Source organism: Orbicella franksi, chromosome 3 (genome assembly GCF_964199315.1).
Source record: "Orbicella franksi chromosome 3, jaOrbFran1.1, whole genome shotgun sequence".
Classification (NCBI taxonomy): domain Eukaryota; kingdom Metazoa; phylum Cnidaria; class Anthozoa; order Scleractinia; family Merulinidae; genus Orbicella; species Orbicella franksi.
In genome coordinates, this window is record NC_138147.1 from 33,770,414 (window position 1) to 33,779,907 (window position 9,494).

Below are 9,494 nucleotides of genomic sequence, written 5' to 3' on the forward strand. Positions count from 1 at the left end.
CACCATAGTCCTGGCAAAACTAACTTACAAATAGTAGCAAGTCTAGGATAAGGACTCGAAAACCACGAACCTTCTGTTGAGATCGCAAACTGATGTGCAAGATAGGAATAGTCAAATTAATCATCGCACATTCGGTTGTGAAGCACAAAGCGAGAAGGATTATTGCTTATAGAGACCAAAAGCGAAAACGTCGGGAAGACCATAAAGTTACCCCAGCGAGGGCTTCAGTTTGTGCTGCCTCTGAAATAGTACTAAATATAAAATAAATCTTTCCAATTTTCCAGAAGCAAACAAAGGCAAATGCTGGAATTGTGGCCGAAAGGGGCACCGCTTTTATCAGTGCCGAGCCAACAGAACTCGGCAAAAAAAGTTGAAGCACGTAAAGGCCAAACCACAGCCACAACCACAGCCACAACCTGGAATCACCATTACGTTTAATGTCCAGACTGTAAACTTCAAACAATAAGATAATAGTAACGATCGTAACAATAAAAAGCATTTTTTCAAATTCTGCCAAACAAAAAAAACGGCCATTTTCGTTTTTGTCCTGCCTATTGTTTGAAGTTTACACTTTGCACGTTAGTATGAAAGTTGATTTTTAATATTTACCGTAACTATTAATTATATAATATTTCATTAACTTAGTTAGGCAGTTAGAAATGACTATTTCGTGTTGGATTCAAAGTGATTAAAGAAATTGTTTAAAGAAGCCATATAATTTATGTAGAGACAAGTTAAACTGAATTAACACTTACTGAAATAAATGGGGGTTATAGAAAACAATATTTGTAATCAAATCAAGTTAAAAAGAAAAATAGTGGCTGATTGTTTTTTTCGAGCACAATAGGTAACATTTTCAAAGGAATTTTAGAAGCTATAAGATAAATTTCATTGATCTTAATTACAACATCGTAAAAGGTACATAAAACCAAATCCGATGGCGTAGAAATTGAAATACTGCTGGCATGTGACCCATTGCTGCGAACGCCCAAACTTCTTTATTGTTTTAGAAATACGATGTATATGTGTGTACTTGATACACAATACTTGCTGCTGGACATAAGTGTAAACAGATCCAATGTTCATTTGTTGTGAACATCATAAATGAATTATGTGGTGACTGACTTCACAAGTAGTTGATGTCTTTTTGCAGCTGACAAAAATAAGGCAAGTTGTCACCCCTGAAATCCCCACAGCATTTCGTCTTCTGTAATTCGTTCGTTCGTTGTTGTGTTCATTCATTCTTGGACTTATCATATAACCAAGAAATTCCTACTTTACTAAGTTTGGCGGAGAGGAGGCCAATTTGTCGTTCATTCTTTATTTGTAATGCACTGGAAATTGATGTAGGCGGTTTCCTGATTTTCAAAGTGACATAATAAATGAGTAATCGTACGAAAGCGACTGGATCAAGGATTTAATCCACTGTTGATTTACACTGGTAGAGAAAATACTTAATACTTGTTAGTGCACTCTGATTTATACGAATACCTATACTATATTGCATGGTGAGAAGGACCATTTGAAGGTTGTAACATATATGATCCACGCCGATTACGATGACCCCTTCTATGGAACATAAATCAACTGTCAATGGAATTCCCTGCTTTTATTGCTGTATAGTTTAATAGTGATCATAGCTATATTTAAAACAGCTGTAATAGAAGCAAAAAGGTGTAAAAAGGCCTGCCTTGGAATGGCAACAGCTCACATTTATACAGAGAATTTCAGATGTGCTATCGACCCTTAAATCCGATGCCCCTATATGTCAAACGCCCCTATATGTCAGATGCCCCTATCTGTCAGATGGCCCTATATGTCAGACGCCCCTATATGTCAGAAGCCCCTACATGTTACATGCCCCTATTTGTCAGAAACTCCTATATGTCAGACGCCCCTATTTGTTGGATTCCCTTTATTTGTCATATGCCCCTATATGTCAGATGCCCATATATGTCGGACTCCCCTATATGTCGGATTCCCCTATTTGCCAGATGCCCCTATTTGTCAGATGCCCCTATTTGTCAGATGCCCCTATTTGTCAGATGCCCCTATTTGTCAGATGCCCCTATTTGTCAGATGCCCCTATTTGTCAGATGCCCCTATATGTCAGACGCCCCTATTTGTCAGACGCCCCTATAGCTGGTTTTCACACGACGTCACTAAAATTCGAACTACAAAACTACTGATCTCCCTGAGATTTTACTTTAATGATGTACAAGAGCAGTTAAAAACTAATATTCACACAAAGTTTCGCTCCGAATGGGCTCTTGGTTTTGTGATACAATACGCTTGAATTTCTAAGCTTTTGCGTGACGCGTCATTGACATGACGGCCTAGAGAGCTGTCAGCATGGTTAAAAAAGTGGCTTATTTCGGGGAACTTGGCTATCTGAACAGTTCATGTCTTAGGAAAAGTATTATTTTGATGTTTTAGAGTTATTCGAGGGATAAATTCACGCTTTTGTAGCAAAACTCAGTGGCAGATGTTTCTGTTGGTTTCCGCCATGTTGGTGCCCATACGGATGGGCACCAGCATGGCGTCTCCATACAAATCTCTATAAATTTGGGTAAAAAATTTCTCCACGTATCGCGCATAAGAAAAATTGCTGTGACCAGAATTTTGGCGAGAGTCTTTGCATATTTACCTTCTTTCATTTTCCAGATTCTGGACTTTATCTATTGAACGGTTTTGATCCTCAACTGGTACAGATCCAATTATTTTACCAAATGGGTCTCCTCTCAATTGTTTATTTTATGCAGATGATCTCATATTAATATCAAGCAGTGCTGCTGGTCTTCAAAACCAACTTAATACCCTCCAAAATAATAGCGAGAAATGGTTATTAAAAATTAATCTGAAAAAGACGCAAACCCTAATTTTCCAAAAACAAAATCGTAAATCAACACGTGACAAATTTTCCTTCTTTCTAAATGGAACTCCAATTGCCAAGGCTTCACAGTACACCTACCTTGGCGTTACTTTTAACACTAATGGAAGCTTCTCAAATTCTAAAAAGGCTTTAGTTGAGAAGGCTAGAAGATCTACTTTCGCATCCAAACGTTATCTTGATTTCAATAAACTTCCTATCAATATGTGTAATAAACTATTTGATACCCTATTTCAATCCATACTTTTATACGGATCCGAAATCTGGGGAGCATATGATAGCATAAACCTCAAAAAATGGGAAAAAGACCCTGTGGAAAGACTTCATACACAGTTTTACAAATATTACCTCGGCCTCAACAGAGGAGCACCAAATATTGCTGCTCGAAACGAAACAGGACGGTTGTCGTTAAAATTTAATATTCTTCCAAGAATTATTAAATTTTGGCTACATCTTGTCTCTCTCCCAGAAGATAGCGTTGCCAAACAATTCCTCAATATCTCCAATCAACTGGCAAATGAAACGAAGTCCCCTTTCATGTTAACAGTTAATGAAATCATCAAAACTTATTTAGATGACCAAAACCATCCGCATAATATAAACACACACAATTACAATGAACAAATCATCAAACATAATATACAAAAACTAAAATGTCACAGCTCAAATGATATGAAAAGACACCAAATGGAGATAATTCGTTCTAACAGAAAGTTGAATTTCTACTTAAGTTTCAAAAGAGATGTAAGCAAATCTGAGTACCTAGAACAAGTAAAGAACCTCAAACATAGACAAGCTTTGGCAAAACTCCGATCTGGTAATCATAATCTTAGAATTGAATCTGGGCGACACTGTACTCCTAAATTACCTGAAACTTTTAGAATTTGTCAGTACTGCTGTTCTAACCAAATTGAGAATGAAATGCATTTCTTATTTCATTGTGACCGATACAATAATATTAGACAACAAGTCACAAATGACATCATCAAGAAATATCCAAAATTTGATTCCTTTAATAACACAGAGAAAACAATATTTCTATTTAACAATGCTGACACTTTTATTTGTAAAAAACTGGGTTACTTTACATATGAAGCACTACAAATAAGAGAACTTTGTAACCCTAGAACTTAAAATGAAGAATCTTGTAACTAACTATGTTTATTTTTCTTTCTGGTTGCTGTTGTAATTTGTTTCGTTTTTAAATTTTTATTTAACGATTATGTATTTAGGTAACACTATTTTTATGGGAATACCAATAAATTGTTGTTGTTGATTTTTATTTTGATCTATTTTGAATGGCGTGACACTGAAAACCAGCAATTTGTCAGATGCCCCTATATCTCAGATGCCTCTATTTGTCAGATGCCCCTATATGTCAGATGCCCCTGTTTGTAAGACGCCCCTATTTGTCAGATGCCCCTATATGTCAGATGCCCCTGTTTGTAAGACGCCCCTATTTGTCAGATGCCCCTATATGTCAGATGCCCCTATATGTCAGATGCCCCTATATCTCAGATGCACCTGTTTGTAAGACGCCCGTATTTGTTAGATCCCCCTATATGTCAGATGCCCCTATTTGTCAGATGCCCCTATATGTCAGACGCCCCTATTTGTAAGACGCCCCTATTTGTCAGACGCCCCTATATGTCAGATGCCCCTATATCTCAGATGTACCTGTTTGTAAGACGCCCGTATTTGTCAGATCCCCCTATATGTCAGATGCCCCTATATCTCAGATGCACCTGTTTGTAAGACGCCCCTATTTGTCAGATGCCCCTATATGTCAGATGCCCCTATTTGTCAGATGCCCCTATATGTCAGACGCCCCTATTTGTAAGACGCCCCTATTTGTCAGACGCCCCTATATGTCAGATGCCCCTATATCTCAGATGTACCTGTTTGTAAGACGCCCGTATCTGTCAGATCCCCCTATATGTCAGATGCCCCTATTTGTCAGATGCCCCTATATGTCAGACGCCCCTATTTGTCAGACGCCCCTATATGTCAGATGCCCCTATATCTCAGATGCACCTGTTTGTAAGACGCCCCTATTTGTCAGATGCCCCTATTTGTCAGATGCCCCTATTTGTCAGACGACCCTATTTGTAAGACGCCCCTATTTGTCAGATGCCCCTATATGTCAGATGCCCCTATTTGTAAGACGCCCCTATTTGTCAGATGCCCCTATATGTCAGACGCCCCTATTTGTCAGATGCCCCTATATGTCAGATGCCCCTATATGTCAGATGCCCCTATATCTCAGATGCCTCTATTCGTCAGATGCCCCTATATGTCAGATGCCCCTATATCTCAGATGCACCTGTTTGTAAGACGCCCCTATTTGTCAGATGCCCCTATATGTCAGATGCCCCTATTTGTCAGATGCCCCTATATGTCAGACGCCCCTATTTGTAAGACGCCCCTATTTGTCAGATGCCCCTATTTGTCAGATGCCCCTATATGTCAGACACCCCTATTTGTAAGACGCCCCTATTTGTCAGATGCCCCTATATGTCAGATGCCCCTATATCTCAGATGCCTCTATTCGTCAGATGCCCCTATATGTCAGATGCCCCTATATCTCAGATGCACCTGTTTGTAAGACGCCCCTATTTGTCAGATGCCCCTATATGTCAGATGCCCCTATTTGTCAGATGCCCCTATATGTCAGACGCCCCTATTTGTAAGACGCCCCTATTTGTCAGACGCCCCTATATGTCAGATGCCCCTATATCTCAGATGCACCTGTTTGTAAGACGCCCCTATTTGTCAGATGCCCCTATATGTCAGATGCCCCTATTTGACAGATGCCCCTATATATCAGACGCCCCTATTTATAAGACGCTCCTATTTGTCAGATGCCCCTATTTGTCAGATGCCCCTATATGTCAGACGCCCCTATTTGTAAGACGCCCCTATTTGTCAGATGCCCCTATATGTCAGATGCCCCTATATCTCAGATGCCCCTATTTGTCAGATGCCCCTATATGTCAGACGCCCCTATTTGTCAGACGCCCCTATTTGTTAGACGCCCCTATTTGTCAGATGCCTCTATATGTCAGATGCCCCTATATCTCAGATGCACCTGTTTGTAAGACGCCCCTATTTGTCAGATGCCCCTATATGTCAAATGCCCCTATATCTCAGATGCCCCTATTTGTCAGATGCCCCTATATCTCAGATGCACCTGTTTGTAAGACGCCCCTATATGTCAGACGCCCCTATTTGTCAGACGACCCTATTTGTAAGACGCCCCTATTTGTCAGATGCCCCTATATGTCAGATGCCCCTATATCTCAGATGCCTCTATTTGTCAGACGCCCCTATTTGTCAGATGCCCCTATATGTCAGATGCCCCTATATGTCAGATGCCCCTATTTGTCAGACGACCCTATTTGTAAGACGCCCCTATTTGTCAGATGCCCCTATATGTCAGATGCCCCTATATCTCAGATGCACCTATTTGTAAGACGCCCCTATTTGTCAGATGCCCCTATATGTCAGACGCCCCTATTTGTCAGACCCCCCTATTTGTCAGATGCCCCTATTTGTCAGATGCCCCTATTTGTCAGATGCCCCTATATCTCAGATGCAGCTATTTGTAAGACGCCCCTATTTGTCAGATGCCCCTATATGTCAGACGCCCCTATTTGTCAGACCCCCCTATTTGTCAGATGCCCCTATTTGTCAGATGCCCCTATTTGTCAGATGCCCCTATATCTCAGATGCAGCTATTTGTAAGACGCCCCTATTTGTCAGATGCCCCTATATGTCAGATGCCCCTATTTGTCAGATGCCCCTATATGTCAGACGCCCCTATATGTCAGATGCAGTTATTTGTAAGACGCCCCTATTTGTCAGACGCCCCTCTATGTCAGACGCCCCTATTTGTCAGATGCCCCTATTTGTCAGATGCCCCTATATGTCAGATGCCCCTATATGTCATGTGCCCCTATATGTCAGATGCACCCATTTGTAAGACGCCCCTATTTTTCAGACGCCCCTATATGTCAGATGCACCCATTTGTAAGACGCCCCTATTTGTCAGACGCCCCTATATGTCAGACGCCCGTATTTGTCAGATGCCCCTATTTGGCAGATGCCCCTATATGTCAGATGCTCCTATATGTCAGATGCCCCTATTTGTCAGATGCCCCTATTTGTCAGATGCCCCTATATGTCAGATGCCCCTATATGTCAGCTGCCCCTATATGTCAGACGCCCCTATTTGTCAGATACCCCTATATGTCAGATGCACCTATTTGTAAGACGCCCCTATTTGTCAGATGCCGCTATATGTCAGACGCCCCTATATGTCAGATGCCCCTATATGTCAGACGCCCCTGTTTGTCAGATGCCCCTATATGTCAGGTGCCCCTATATGTCAGATGCCCCTATTTGTCATATGCCAGTATATGTCGGAGTATACAAGAGAAATGCCAAAACATTAATATATGCTGTTTGCCGTAAATGGGAATTATTAATGACTGGAATCTTACCTCTCTAAATACGTGTACGTAGACAAAACTTGAGAGCCAGGCATAAGAGATGGTAAATTTATATCTGTTTACAATTCAAACAGAGTATTTTGATGGCAGTGGAGCGTGACATGGAGCTACGATCGCGTTTGTAGAAAAATATATAACTATCTCAAGTTTTGTAGCCTTTTTAGAAGTTGGAGCATTAGGAAATGTGCTTAAATCCAAATGCTCGTTTGCTCAATACAGATAATCGATCGCCTAGATAGGCAAAGTAAGTTCCAGATGTTTAAAATATTTCCGGCCGTCATATTTAGTTGACCACGAAGGTAATCCAACACGGCGTTTCCGTACTGTGGGCTCCGTAAAGTTCTGTGAAAAATTTATACGAATGTCTTAAGTTTGGGAAAACGCAAAGACCTAACTCTACGAAAAATAATGATCTTCTTTACCTATTTCTTGACTTTATCCACTAGTACTGTATGGTGTTGTATTTATTTTCTTATTGCGTGACATTGAAAACGACCTACTGTATTTTTCCCGTGATAGATACGATGTAGATTCCTTCGCAACAACGGCTGCGAAAGAGACTACGCGATAGATTGATCAGTTTTGAAAACATGAAACATTCATGAATTTGCCAAAACGCGTGGCTTAAGTTGTTTGTAACAATTCTGTGACAATTTCAGGAACAGATCGCCCCATTCAAATTAAAGTTTACTGAACTTGAGTCGCAATACATGTAGGAGGAGACTTCGGCCATTTATGACTCTCTTAAGAATTATGAAATTCTGAAAAATATTCCGAATTTAGAAAGTTTAGGACTTAACAAATACTGACAAAGAAAGCATTCGTTGTAGTGGATCTAGATGGATCTTTCTTCAGTGGATCTAGGTGGATCTTTCTCGACACCTCCATTCTTCGAACCTCAACTCAGCGAACCAATTCATTATTAGTTTTTTCCTTCCCCTAGAAATCAAAAGCTGTCGTTTTGACACTTTTTTATAAGTCCAAAGCTGTCATTTTAAACCTTTTATTAGTAGTGTGACACATCAACCATGCAGAGGCAATGATAAACTTTTGGTATTTTGATATAGCGCACCTATATGTCAGACGCCCCTATTTGTCAGGTAGCGTTACCAACCCCGTTCCCGATGTCTGCTAGAATTTGCTGTGTTTAGACCGTCAATATAGCCAGAAATATGTTCAGGATATCAGGAACATCTGCTTGACTGAAATGAAATTGAAAGTTCCATCTTCTCCATTTTTCTCGGATGATATTAGTCCAAAAAATTAACATCGAATGGCGCCAAAACTTTGCATTGATCAAACGATCGAAAATGCCACCACTCGTCGACTCACCCGCCAAAACCCTACGCATGCGCAGTCGTTTTTCAGCTCTGTCCCCGGGCGTTAATTTTTCCCACCTCGTGCGCGGGAAAACATGGCGGTCGATACGAGACAAATTTTATCACTCTAAAACCAGTTCTCGCTTTCCAAACTTTGACGCTAGCAACGCTTGGCAAATTGGCCACAACTCACCAGAGGGTATTTTTCTTGGGCAAGAACTGTTCTTTGACTTTGCTACCTGGATCGATCTGACTTCGAACGCCGATAACACGATTACGGTATATCAGCTGCCTTCGAAGTTCCAGAACACATTTTGATTCTTTAAAACGTGCTGATGACTTACGGGTTTATCGAGGCTTTATGATGCCTCTCAACCACCAGGCAGGCATACAAGGTACTTTAAAACAATGCTTAAGATATTAGTTAACAGAGCTCTAATGCGGCACATCTCTTTTTTGTTTGATGGCATTTCGTTTGACGCTCGATCGATTCACGTATTGTGTTCAGGTCACAATAACCGGTGTAAACAATCCGTTCCCAGATTTCCGCTCTATATGTTGTGGGATTTGGTTTTGACTTCATACACTATAAACAGTCTGCCTGTTTGCTGTTCAACAAATAAACTCCTAAAGACATGGCTAGGAAAAGCCAAGTTTTTTTGCCTACGTTTTAACTCGAAAACAAAGCAAAACCAGCGACAAAAATACAGAACCATGTTTTTCTATTACATTGAAGGCCACATGCAAAAATTCAGCTAATTTGGAGCAAGAAAA

At 40.6% G+C, this 9,494-nt stretch overlaps 1 long non-coding RNA gene across 1 annotated transcript in view; it reads left to right on the top strand.

Moving 5' to 3' along the window:
- LOC145480359 (uncharacterized) overlaps window positions 1-340 on the top strand; it is a 2,762-nt gene extending 2,422 nt beyond the window's left edge. Inside the window, exon 3 of the long non-coding RNA XR_014048512.1 lies at window positions 285-340. This is a non-coding gene — a long non-coding RNA (uncharacterized LOC145480359). The remainder of the gene's footprint in view (window positions 1-284) is intronic.
- Window positions 341-9,494: the final 9,154 nt, after the last annotated feature.